Source organism: Enhydra lutris, unplaced genomic scaffold (genome assembly GCF_002288905.1).
Source record: "Enhydra lutris kenyoni isolate GAN:26980312 unplaced genomic scaffold, ASM228890v2 scaffoldscaffold38, whole genome shotgun sequence".
Lineage (NCBI taxonomy): Eukaryota > Metazoa > Chordata > Mammalia > Carnivora > Mustelidae > Enhydra > Enhydra lutris.
In genome coordinates this window covers 8,275,160-8,288,678 of record NW_019154122.1, presented here as the reverse complement: position 1 = coordinate 8,288,678, position 13,519 = coordinate 8,275,160, and positions in this window count along the sequence as shown.

Sequence of the window (13,519 nt, the reverse complement as noted above, 5' to 3'; positions counted from 1 at the left end):
ACCCGAGGGGTAGAGAGATGGCAGAATGCTGAGTAGGAGATGGGAGATGGTAACTGTCCTAAGCTGGACCTGTGATCCCACTCAACCTGCTCTCTGACTCTCCTCCTTGGGGTGGGGGATCAGTTATGGCACCCCACCCTTATCCCCATTAACGCTATTGGAACCCGGGCTTCCTTTCACGGTCCTGGGGAGTTACGCAATCCCCCTCTCCCTCTTATTACCCAGATGGTGCAATCCCATAGTTACTTCCCCATATTGCTCCCTGGGGGATACTCATCCCATTAATTGCCGGGGGTGGGGGTGGGGCATTTACACAGCCCTCCCCTCCCTTGTCATCTCCGGGCGGGGTTGTTACATGGCCCTGCTTCTTCTCTGCCTTGATCCCGACTACCTGGGCCACCCAGCCCTCACCATCAGCGGGTCCCGTCGGCGAACGGGCCAGTGAAGAGCTGGTCCCTTTAAAAGCCCAGCCCGCGCCCCTACCGCCTAGCCCGCTCCGGTACCTTCCGCCCGGCTCGCATCCGGCGTCGGAGCCCGCCGCCCGCCCAGTCGCCGGTGTTTGAGGCGCATGTGCGGACGCTGTTGTCAGGGAGACGCCGGGGGCGGGGCTGGCCCCCACTTTAAAGTCCGCCGCTACCACCCGGCGGCGACACCCAGGACAGAGCCTTCCTCTCTCGGCCCGTGGGTCTTCTTCATTGTTCAGTCCGATCCCCCAGGCATTCCTCCAAAAACTGATCAACTCCCCTGTCTCCAGGAGCCTTCCCTGCCTCTCAGTACCTCAATCTCCCTTCAATAAAGTGGAGGCAGGGGGCTCCTGGGTGGCTCATTGGGTTAAAGCCTCAGCCTTCGGCTCAGGTCATGATCCCAGGGTCCTGGGATGGAGCCCGGCGTCGGACTCTCTGCTCAGCCGGGAGCCTGCTTCTCCCTCTCTCTCTGTCTGCTTCTCTGCCTACTTGTGATCCATCTTTCAAATAAATTAAAATCTTTGGGGCTCCCGGGTGGCTCAGTGGGTTAAGCCTCTGCCTTCGGCTCAGGTCATGATCTCAGGGTCCTAAGATCAAGCCCCGCATTGGGCTCTCTGCTCAGCAGGGAGCCTGCTTCCCCCCCACCCCACCCCTCTGCCTGGCTCTCTGCCTACTTGTGATCTCTCTCTCTCTGTGTCAAATAAATAAATAAAAGCTAAAAAAAAAAAAAAAAAGTGGAGGCAAAATACTATTGCCTCCTAAGGTGTTTTGTTTACAACAGCGCTTGGCCCATAGCAGTGCTCGGTAAGTTATTCTTGCTGTTACTATCGCTCTGTTAATTCTGCTCGCAGGACCTAAATGATGAGTTAAACACCCCTGGCTTCACAAGTGGGGAACCAGAAGCTCAGAGCGTGAGGGACTTGCTCAAGGTCTTAAAAATGAGTCAGAGGCCCACAGGATTATGCTGGCCGGTCATTCATTTATTGATTGATTCATCCCATTCATTCAGCAAATACTTACTGAGCACCTACTACGCGTCCGTGCACCCCGCCCCCTGGCGCTGGCAATACAGAGACTACCAATACCTGCTCCCCTCCTGGAGCTGATATTTCAGCACTGACGCCTACAGCCCCTCTCCACTGTTCCAACAACAGGCACCGGCCTCTTTCCAGAAGGTGGGCGCTCAGGAAATGCCCGCTAGTGGGACTGGGTGTGGGTGGGTCCTTCCTCATAGATTGTCTGTCATGCTTGATTTTCACCAGTACCTTCTTGCAGGGCCTTCACATTGGGTAAATCCCTGTTTTGTAAGGAATAATCTATAAGTTAACTTTTATTGAAGGCTAACTAGGTGCCAGACAGTGGGTACTTTATAGGGGCGACCACATTTAATTTCATAAACAAGCCTGTGGAGGAAATATTATCCTTCTTTTACAGATGAGGAAGCTCTCAGAGACAACCTGGTTATCTGAGGTCACATCATACAGATGGTCAGTGGGAAAACTAGACTTGGAGCCCAAGTAAGTCTTCTAAGTCTAGAAAACTAGACTCTGAACATCTGTCCTGCCAGACTGGGTCTCGCGTTTTGTACCCTCTGCCCCCAGCCTCTAGGAGGGCTCTTCTTGGTAATGCTGAAAGCGGCCAGAGGGCCATGAACCCACAAATCACTGTGGCTCCTTATGTCCAAGAGAATAGAGGGGATGTGGCCATGTGAGACAGGGCGCTTGCTCTCAGCTTGCTTCCACAACAGCCAGGCAGAAACACAACAACTGAACACCAGTTCTTATGGGATTCTGCAGCTCGAAACTCTTGCCCACATTCCCAGGTTGCTCAGCTCCCTTTCCTGCAGGTCTTACTGCATCTTCCCAGAGTCAGGACTGGTCACAGTGTGTGGAGCATTCTCCCTCCGTGGCAGGGCTCAGATCTCACTTATCTGAGTTTCCAGACTTCACATTTAGCCCTGCTCTGTCTTGGCTCTTGGAGGGCTCAGAGACGGTGTAAGGAAACAAAGCAACTTGGCAGAATGAGCTTGCCGGTTCACCTGGAGGCCGAAGGCGAAGTCCTCTTGGACAGAGAGGGAGGGTGGTGATCAGAGGAGCTAGTGGCCAAAGGTTCTTAGGGGAATGAGCCTTCACTGCCCTCAGGAGCCCCAGAAAGGACACTTCAGTGAGCAACAGGAGCCTGTTCCAAACATGGATTCTTGGGGTCCATCCTCCAGAGATTCTGCTTTGGGGGCCGGATGGGTCTGTGAGCTTGCACACTTAACAAGAGCCCTGGGCAGTTCACAAGGTGGGTTCTGAAGCAGTCTGAGGGGGCTGCCGTAACAGAACACCACAGACTGGGTGGCTTCAACAACAGAAATCTATTTTCTCACAGTCCTGGCAGCTGGAAGTCCAAACTCAAGGTGCCAGCAGGGCTGGTCTCTGATGAGGCCTTTCTTCCTGGCTTGCAGGCAGCGGCTGCCTCCTCTGTGCACACACGCTCTTGGTGTGTCTTCGTCTTATAAAGACACCAGTATTCCTGGATCAGGGCCCCACCCTGATTACCTCTTTAACCTTTATTACCTCCTTTAAGGCCTATCTCCCAGGAAGTCACATTGGTGGTTAGGGCTTTACCATATGGATTTGGGTGGGGGGTCCACAGCAGGGCCACAGATCTCACGTAAACACTGCTGCTGGCAACCGGAAGCCAGTCGAGGGTTAGAGCTGGGAGTGAGGTGGTCAGAATTTCATTTCAAGAGGATGCTTGTGGACCATTCCGGTCTGGTGAGTTCCGCTTTCCTGTGCCCACTCTGACCATTAAGTTGAGGGTCCCCCGAGCAAGATGCTTTTCCTCTTAAGGCCTAAGGTGAAGCAGGTTGGCCATTTATCTAAAGGCCCTTCTGATTTAAAACTTCCCGATTAATCCATTCATTTCTTCATGGTTTGGTCTCTCTCCATCCCCCAAGTTGATCGAGCACCTTCTGGACAAGGCCCCATAAGGCCTGGAGAGGACTTATCAAAGCAGGGAGGGACAGTCACCTGCCTGAAATAGATGGCCCAGGGGGGCAAACACACAGGACTTCGGGGGCAGGGGGGGATGGGACGCCCAGGGAGGGTAAGTGGTGAAGGGACAGTGGGATTATGTTTCTCTCTCTTCTCTGCCTGGACACTGCAGCGGTGTCCTGCAGGGTTTCCCAGCTTGCCTTCTGGAATACCACAGAGGCACAAGAGCAGTCTTTAAGCAGTGTAAATCCGGCAATGTCACACCCATGCTTACAGTTTTCCAGTAGTTTTCACTGCACTCAGAATAAATCCAAACCTCGTGCCTTCAAGGCCTTCTGTGACTGGCCCCTCGTGCTTTCAACGGTCACCCTCTTCCCCTTGCCTACTGCACTCCAGCGAGCCCGGCCTTCTGTTCCCACACAGTGCCCGGCACAGCGCTCTCTACATCGTGTCCCCTCTAACCTCCTATGCGTGGGCTGCTCCACCTGCGTGGAGCCCTGCCTCCTCCCCCACTCACGGACAAGCCCTTCCTCCCTCGGCTCACTCCTTCACATCATCCTGTTCGTGATTCTGAAATTTTACTTTTTTTTTTTTTTTTAAGATTTTTTTAAGTAATCTCTCCACCCAACATGGGGTTCGACCTCATGACCCTCAGAGTAAGAATCGCATGATCTACCAGCTGAGCCAGCCAGGCGCCCCTTGATTCTGAAATGTTAAATTTATTGTCGGTCTCTCTTGCCAGAACGTAAGCTCCATGAGCATAAGGGCCTTTTTGTTCTGTTCCATCCCCATATCACCTCCACCTGCAGTAACGAAGTGCCACAGACTGTGGCTTACACAGCACAAACGTGTCTTCTCACTTCTGGAGGTTGGCAATGATAGACAAGGAGTTGGTAGGGGTGGGAGGGAAGGATCTCCTCCAGGCCTCTCTCTCCGGCTTGTGGGTGACCAGGCTCTCCGCAGGTCCTCACACTGCCTTCCCTCTGCGTAAATCTTACTCCAAATTTGCTCTTCTTAAAAGGACACGAACCAGGGCGCCTGGGTGGCTCAGTGGGTTAAGCCACTGCCTTCGGCTCAGGTCATGATCTCAGGGTCCTGGGATCAAGTCCCACATCGGGCTCTCTGCTCAGCAGGGAGCCTGCTTCCCTCTCTCTCTCTCTGCCTGCCTCTCTGTCTACTTGTGATCTCTGTCTGTCAAATAAACAAATAAAATCTTTAAAAAAAAAAAAAAGGACATGAACCATACTGGATCAGAGCCCACCCTGATGGCCTGGTTTTAACTTAATCACCTCAGTAAAGACCCTACCTATCTCCAAATATGATTACAGTCCGAGGTACTAGGGGTTAGGACTTCAGCATAAGGATTTGGCGGGGTGGGGAGGGGCAGAAGGACACAATTCGGCCCATAATAATATCTACCAGCTGGAGTATGTCTGACCCAGTAAAAGCTCAATAGAAATGTGTTGGCTGACTGGCTGACGGGCTGTGGCTGCAGCTTGGGGAGTGGCCTGAAGAGGGTGCACCGGGAAGGAGGACCAGTTAGGAAGCTGGGCGAACATCCCAGGCCCGAGGGGATGCAGACGGGTACTTGTCAAGTGTGGACAAACACACCTTGTGGCAGGCCAGACGCTGGGAAGACCACTGGGAAGTAGATACGGACCCTGCCCTTGTGGATCCCACACTGGTGGGGACTGCGATCAAATAACCAGGCAACTGCACTTAGAAACAGGACAGCAGGGTAGAGAGAAAGGGCACACTGGAAATGTCTAGATCCTGTTTAAATATAAAATTTGGGGCTGAGCTGCCAAATTATCCCCAGAGAGTTCTTCTGAGCCTGGAATATGCGAGGCCTGCTTGGCAGCAAGGCTGGTGTCCCTGACCCGGAAAGCCTCATGTATCACTTCCCTGCTTACAACCCTCTAATGGCCACCCACTGCACCTAGAGTCATGGCCACCTCTCCCTTCCCATGGCCTAAAGGGCCACCTGCACCCTCTGCCTTCACTCACATACTCCAGACATGCTGGCCTTTCCTCTGCTCCTTGAACTTGTCAAGTTCATGCCTGCCTCAGGGCCTTTGCTGCTGCTGTTCTCTCTGCCCCGCTGCTCTTATACTCGGGTCTCAGCTAAAATGTCACCTCCTTGGAGAGGCCTTCTCTGGTGAGCCCAAGCCGATCACATTTTGTCACATCCCAACTTTATAATCCTCACGGTCCTCATCTGGAATGGTCCTGCTCAGTTCTTTACCCATCTGTTCCTTCTCCCTCACCCCCCACTGAAATGTCAGCTCCACAGGAAGGGTCTGGCGCACAGCATTACATGCTTGCTTAAAGCAGGAGTGGGTGCTGGCCTCCTGCTCTCTTGATATAGTCAGCCACCAGCGGCTGAGTTTTCTCCCTATACATTTAACATCCTCTTGTGGTCGCCCCCACCTGGGTCCAGACCCCACGCCTGCCTGCCTCTCATCCCCCTCTCCAGCGCATTCTCCAGTTCTGCCCTGTGCACTCAGGTCACACTGACCTTCCTCAAGGTCCCAAGAAGGGCGGGTCACGCTCAGATTTCTGTGCCTCTGCAAAGGCAATTCTGTCTACTGGAACACCCTTCTCTTTTCTCCCTCTGGCACTGGCCATAGCGCCTCTCACCCTCGGTTCTTGGGATTCCCTAGCCCTTCATCTGATTTCTTTCCCTCTAACGGGAGCAAGTACAAGCCCTTACCTTCACTGAAAAAGAGCTTTGTTTCCTGACTTGATTTAATCTGTTTGCAGCTATTTTAATCCAATAATTTCCCAGTGAACTTAAATTCAGTTGACTTCTCATTCTCTACAGTTTCATCTCAATCTCCTCAAGGTTGTTTCTTTTTGTCTCCCCCTCCCCTGGCCCTGGGGCTCATTTTCAGTGTGTAGGATGGGTTACCCAAATGCCAGGGAAGCATGTGTGGGGAGGGGAGCACCCTCTCCTTGGACATCCTCTGTTCTGGACCCTGTGGGTCTCCTGCTCCAGGGAGAACTCTCTTTCATAATTCCGCCACGGCCCCATCTGTGCTGGCCTCTCCTCCCACTGTGGCTGGTCATAAGCTTCTTTCCCTGCTACATCTGAGGCAATAACCCCGGGTCATCAAATCCCTATGGGTCACTCTGCATTGCCCTCAGCCCTTCTGATATGCCAGGTCTCCCACAGGTCCTCTACACTTTACCTGGACCACAGTGAATGGGTCTTTCCCAGTGTGAGGCCTGGAGGACTGGAGGACTGCCAACATCCTGCATTACTGACTGCCCCAGCCCAGGCCTGGGATCCCCCAGACAGACGTTATTCTCATCTGCTCGCTGCCTCAGTTTAGCGATGTGAGGCTGGGGTGTGGAGAAACCCATCTCTTGGCTCTCTCTGGCTTCCGAACAGCTCTCCTGCCTGACTGGCTGTTGCGTGCAGACAGTTCTTTACCTTCTTTTTAGTGTCTTTTTAGTCTGTTACCTAGGACTGTCTTCAGCTTCTGAAGCTCAGGATTTGTCACCTTTGTTCAGCTCAGTGAAACACCTCCCTGGTTGGTGAGGAGGCTGTGGGCAACTCCAGGGGCAGGCCTCTTTTCAGCCATCTGTGTCCCAGCGCCTCGAGGGCCAGTCCACGCTCAGGGAAAGGTGTGCGGGGAATGACTGATCCCCAGGGCAGTGCTGGGCTCTCGTGCCCTTGCTGATGGATGGGCAGGAGCTTCCTTCTTCCTTCCAGGTTTCTGCCTGGTAAGGCCTGGCCCCCAGCCCTCTTTCTCTTTCCTACAGTGGGTGGGCAGACAGGTTCCCTGGTGGGGAAATGGCACACTCTGCCAGCCCTCTCAGGCATTTTCTTCTAACATCAGCTCAGCTTTGTGCGTGCTGACAGGGCCTGGGCCCAGAGCCCAGCCTGGTGGGGAAAACACTGGTTTTCCCACAGCTGGGGGCTGGGGCAGAGAGGGCAGGGAGCCAGCCTGGGGGTGATGCTCAGAAATGTGGCAGAGGCCAGGGATGGGATCCTACCCAGGCTTTACCAACAGAGAGAAGGGAGAATGGGCATTTTTCTCCTCCAGCCCATTCAGTTTCCCTCCGAAGTCGGCCTCTGAGAGAATGCCTAGGATGCAAAGCCTTTCACAGGGTGCCCCCAAGTGGTCTTCTGGGGAAGCGCACCCACTCCACAGATGAACAATTACTGCTGAATTGCTAACCTGTGAGGCTAGCAGCATCCACCCAGGTTAGTGATAAAACTGAGGCTCGGATGGGATCAAGAGACTCCTATGTGCCCTTTAGTTGTGGGATGACTTGTCTCAGCCCAAAGTGACAGTACCAGCTTTTGAACCAAGGTCTTTTCTGGTTTAAAGTCAGCCCACGTCCCTGTCCTGCAGCCTCTCTAGGAAGCCCCTTCTGAGTTGAAAGGGCATGGAGGGGTCTCTTGGTCCCATTTTTGATCTGACGCACACATCAGCTCTGTCATTCCCTCCCATGCAAGTTCCCAATCTCTGAGCACTTTCTGTAACGGTGGAAGCATGACCTCTCAGAGCATCTACAAGAGCTCTGGACTACTGTTGGCCGTGGTAGATCATAGTGGGGAGGGGACAGTTATGGCCACTGAGGGCAGAAGGCAGACCTGAGCTAGGTATGTTCCCCCATCTCTGGGAAGGTGGTAAGGCACAAAGAAGCAAGGGTGGACACCGGCCCCCTGTGGCAGCACTACAAGCAGACCAGCCTGCAAGATTCGGAGGTGATGCCTCCTGTCCTGCTGGATATGAGGGTGCTCAAAGGCTGGCCTTTCAGGGTTCCCCAGATGAGGGTGATGGGAGACAAAGCCATAGGCTGCAGGACTCGCTGAGGGTAGGGACATGGGCAAGGCCTCGGTCTCCTCGTCTGAGTCAGTGATTCCCGCACTGCTTACTCACAGAGCCAGTTAGAGAAGTAAAACCAAGTCCTGGGAAGGAGAAAGGGCAGCGTGGAGCTGCCCTTTCCCTGTAGGTGCTGTCATTTAGACCTAAACGTGCACAGGCCTCTGGCCCATCAATACCGAGGGGAGTGGCCCAGGAGTCTTGTGCTAGACCTGCATAGGAAGGCAGTGGCTGCCGCCTCCTGCCAGGCCTTGGGGTAATCATGGATCTTCTCTGAGCGGTGTCCTCCCTGACATTGGCATATCCTCTCTTCTCTGTTCCCACACACCCTGTGACCTGGGGCCGATCACATTGTTGTCTTCATGTTCAGGTCATCATCTCTGGAGCAGGAGCATGGCCCGTGGTGGGACAGACTACATTAGGATGCTGTCTGGGGGCTTACAGGCCAACCTATCCTGAAAGCTGAGCATGTGGGGTCCTCCCCAGGCACTGATGTTTGCCTCCTTCCGCAGGACCACGATCGCCCCGGCACTCTACCCACTAAACGCCGCCTCCTCTACAACATTCCAGACTGCCCAGGCAATGCCTGAGTTCCCCGAGCAGTGCCAGACTGGTTCTGATACATACAGCTCTGACATAACGGAGTTCTTCCCAACGATGCGAAAATCTCTTCTCTAGAGCTTCTACCCACTGGACCTTGTTCCGCCCAACAGACCCACAATGAGCCCAGCCCTTCCACAAGGGCGACTGAGAAAGAACACAGAACAGTCGTTCTGCCTCTTGCCAGTTTAGCAGTGACCAGCACATGGCGCTGGACCCTTCAGACCCAGGACCCTTCCTCCGGCCATGCTCTAGTTTACTGCGTCTCAAAGTGCAGGACGTGGGATAGACAGCATCGGACCACATGTTGTTAGAAAGGGAAGTTTCATGCCACATCTTGGGAGACACAAATGTGAGCTAGCATGAGAGCTGCGGGCTCGCGGCACCTGAGCCTGGGACAGGGTCAGGACACAGTACTCACCGAACGAAAAGAACATAATGGTGCTCGGCACAAAGACCCGTGGGTGTAAGAAACTGGCATGTAGTCAGCAAGTGGTTTCAGCCCCTACCCTCACGGTGCCTGTCTCCTCCCAGGCCCCCACGCAGCTGGGCAGACTCATGTCATCAGTCCCCAACTGTCACTTCCAGAATGGGAGCCAACTAAGTGTGCCCTTGAATCCAGGCAGAAGGATACCTTATGAGCCAGAGGCAGAATTCAACGAGCAAACCAAAGAATTCAAGTCCGAAAGGGAGATTAAGCAATGAGACAATTCCGACCTGATTTATGGTAGCAGCTGCTGCTTACTGCTCTCGAGAGGCAAAAGCTTCAGAGGTTCTCACGCGGACATCTAAAAGATGACCCCGACAACCAGAGACACGCGTAATCCTCAGCAGGGGCATGCTTGTTGCAATTTACAGAGTGAGCCCAGCCCTTTCCTTCCTGAGCCTCTATTTTCTTCCAAGGTTCATTATAAACAGTAGCCACCATCTACTGAGTACTCACCATACGCCAGACGCTGTGCCTAGTGCTTTTATACACAACCTCAGCTAATGCTCATGATCCTTTAAGACAGAAACAACTGGGGACGCCTGGGTGGCTCAGTTGGTTAAGCAGCTGCCTTCGGCTCAGGTCATGATTCCAGCGTCCTGGGATCGAGTCCCACATCGGGCTCCTTGCTCAGCAGGGAGCCTGCTTCTCCCTCTGCCTCTGCCTGCCATTCTGTCTGCCTGTGCTTGCTCTCTCTCTCTCTCTGACAAATAAATAAATAAAATCTTAAAAAAAAAAAAAAAAGACAGAAACAACTGTATTTACAGAGGAGGAAACCCGCATCCAAGGTTAAGCAGAAAGCAGAGGAAGGCGGGATTAGAACACAGGCCTCTGGGGCTTCAGGCTTGTATTTCTAACCACCATTTGCCGTGCTATTTCAAGATCCAGGGGCCCTGGGTCCTCCTCTTTGCTTAAGAGGCCAGCGATGATGTGGTTGTTGCTGTCCTGGTCCCTGGGGCCCTGCTCCAAGCTCATGCCCTCTCTTGAGTCTCCACCACAGGGTGGTGCCTGAGACTCTGAAACGCCAAGTCCTTCGAGCATGACTGAGAATTGCCTCATTATTCAATGGGAGCTGTCCCCAGGGAAGGGCAGCTCCTCACCTCTACCCCCAAACACAACCTTCCTAGAGCGGTTAAGGGCAGGTTTCCAACTACCTTGCTTCCAATTTCAATCTCCAATCTCAACTGCTCTCCATGACAGTTCGTTTCTTTCTTCTTTTCTACTAATAAAACAGTTAAGACAATTCTGTCCATTTTGTTTTATTTGTTAAATAGCTAAAAAGTCATCAGGGAAAACCTTAACAAAAAATGAAATTGACAGATTTAAATACCAATGAAGTCCACTTTTCATTCCTACACTGTTATGTGCCTAAAATGACCATCTCAGGGTAAGCCATCTGGGACCCCTGAGTTGTATGGGAAACATCACTCACAGCACCAGCTTCGCCAGGGCACGACGGGTGTGCACTGACATGAACCCTGGTTGGTGGGAAGGGAGCAGAGCAAGGAGTGAGAGCAAGGGTGGAGCCAAGGCCTAAGGTTGCTCTCCTAGGACAGTGAACACAGTGAGAGGGAGCCACTTACTGGTGACCATGCAGAACATGCCTTCTGCAGTTCGTGGGGAGGCTGCACGGGATGCAGGCCTCAAAGTTCGGCTTCCTTGCCCCTGGGTATGTTCAGATCCTCCCCACTGAATTGTGCGCTGGTAAGAGAGCAGAGACAACGCAAAGCAGAGCACATCACCATGCCAGGATCACCACAAGGACAAGGACAGACAGACAAACCCACAGGAACATCACTTTTAAGGGGAGGCAAAGAAGCAAAGCAGAGGGAAACCCAGAGAGAGAAAGTTAGAGGAAAGGAAGTATCCCTCTGTTCTCCATCAGCTGGTGGCTTTCTGTTCTCCAATGTCAAGACTTCTCCAGTTGGTTTTTTTTGTTGTTGTCCTCTTCTTTATTTGAGAGAGTTCCAACACAGTTCCTGGGATAGTTCGTGGTTTTAGCTCTTGATATAAAACTCAAAGATTAAAATTAGATCAATCTGCGGAGGGCTGGGAGGAGAGGAAGGCCAGTATTACAACTAAATGTAAGCTTGTTTCAACACCTAGTTTGTGCTCCTAAAATACAGAAGTGTGTGCAGGGTGTGTGTGTAAATGGGTGGTTGCGCAGCCCACCACCCATGAAATGTGAACGGAAATACAGAAGCCTCTCTACTGCCCAGCCTGCAAGGTGAGAAAACGCAAGCCCTGTCCAAGAGGAAAGGAAGACACCGAGACTCTCACAGTAGGTCCACGAGGGGGCCAGGGAAGTCCATGTGACGTGGCTCAAAGGCACACTTGCAGGAGTGGAAGGGGTTAAAGCTTCAAGTAAGAAACACCACGTATTTTAAATACTTCAATACTGACAAATATTTGCTAATTCAGGTGCTTGTGAAGGCCAAGGAAACTTTCTGTCTCATTTTTCTCAGTGAATCGTTAAGACAAAATTGGCATCCTGTCCAAACCAGAGTCGTGGTTAAACGTGCCCTCATGGAAGCAGCCAGAGTGTTGGGGAATGCTCTCCACAGGAGGGACGCCTGAAGTTCCCCTGCACACGCGGCTTCACAGGGCCCTGAGGACACGACCACCCTGACTGTGTGGAGATGCTCTCCTAAGTTATCTGGCCACAGTGCCCAAGAGCCACCAAGGCCACCACCACCAGGTGCAGATGAAGGAGATGTTCCTAAGGAGCTGACAACACACGGCGCGCTTCTGAGCAGTCTGGTAACACTGGGTGCCACGGAGCTCCAAGGAGCCGGCGACCTTCCAAGGGAGTCGTCACCTCCACTGCCTGCCTGTTTGGGGAAGACAGAGGGAATCCACGAGCCAAGAGCTGGCTGAGGAAGGCCACAGGAATAAGGGGATGGTCACAAAGCTGAGATTCTGAACTCTCAGGCTTCCAAATACTTTATATTTAAACAGGAACTGAGTTTGGGGACGCTGTCCATGCACAGATGCAATGTCATAAACGTGGTTCGGCAACAGCAATAAAGTAATACCTAATCTTACAGGCTAGGCTTTCTCTTAGCGAATAAGGACCCCACGTGATCTAACAGTCTTTGCTGAAGGAGGACCGGCAATAGCCCAGGAGCAAGGTGTCCAGCAAGCGAAGTGCTGAGCTAGGAGTAGGTGGATACCACAGTAAACAGGCACATGGCAGTTTCGTCATCTAAGGGAACAGTCTCTGGAACACAGACCTCTCCCTGCGAGCTGGCCTTTTCCTGGGCTTGGCACCAGGGGGGCTTTCCCACCAAGACCACATTGTAAAATCTAATGGCTATGGGAAAGAATTCAACATGATGTCATAGGAGAAAACACACTTATCAGACAGATTGCTAAGGGCTGGCCTAAAGCCAGGACCCAGGGCCAGCTGTAGCAGGCTTGTGCTTGGGAAATGCTAACAGGAAAAAACGGGAGTGTGAAAGATGGGAAATGCAGTGTTCTGAAATTCAAATCCTAAAGGCAAAGTAAAAATCTTTCCACTGATGAGAAATCACCGAAAATTAAAGTGGTACCATCTGACTTACTCTAACATCTCCTAGGCCCAGGCCATGGTTTAGAGACTGGTAATTTGTAACTTCCTGTATCAACCAAAGGAATGCTCTAGTTGGTTGAACATTACCTCAGGAACCGTGTGACATAAAAACCCAACTCTTATTTGGGTCACATGTGAAGGAGACAGTCACAAAGGAGGGGCGGCTCCCAAGGTGTGTCTTGCCTCAAAGAGGCGAAGCACCTGACACTCAAACCAACCACTAGTCAACAGCCACGCAGAAAAATGCATGTCACAGCAAGAGGCGAAATTACTTCTAGAAGGAACTACTACTGGGATTCTCTTCCAGGATCATTTTCCACATTGTATAAATATGGATGGGTGTGCCTAACGCGCTTTGGAAGTAAAAAGAAGCCCAAAGGGGAAAAACAGTATTCTTGACGCTTCAAGGATTTCTCATGCTACTGGCATCTTGGAATTCCCTACCAGGTCCCTCCGTGATACCAGAGAACAGGTTCCAGAAATATCTCTAGGAGATTTCCCTGGGCACCTTAGCTTTGTAAAAGAAACAGAAAGTGGGAACGCTTTCAGGGCTTGCTTTTAAAAAAAAAAAAAAAAAA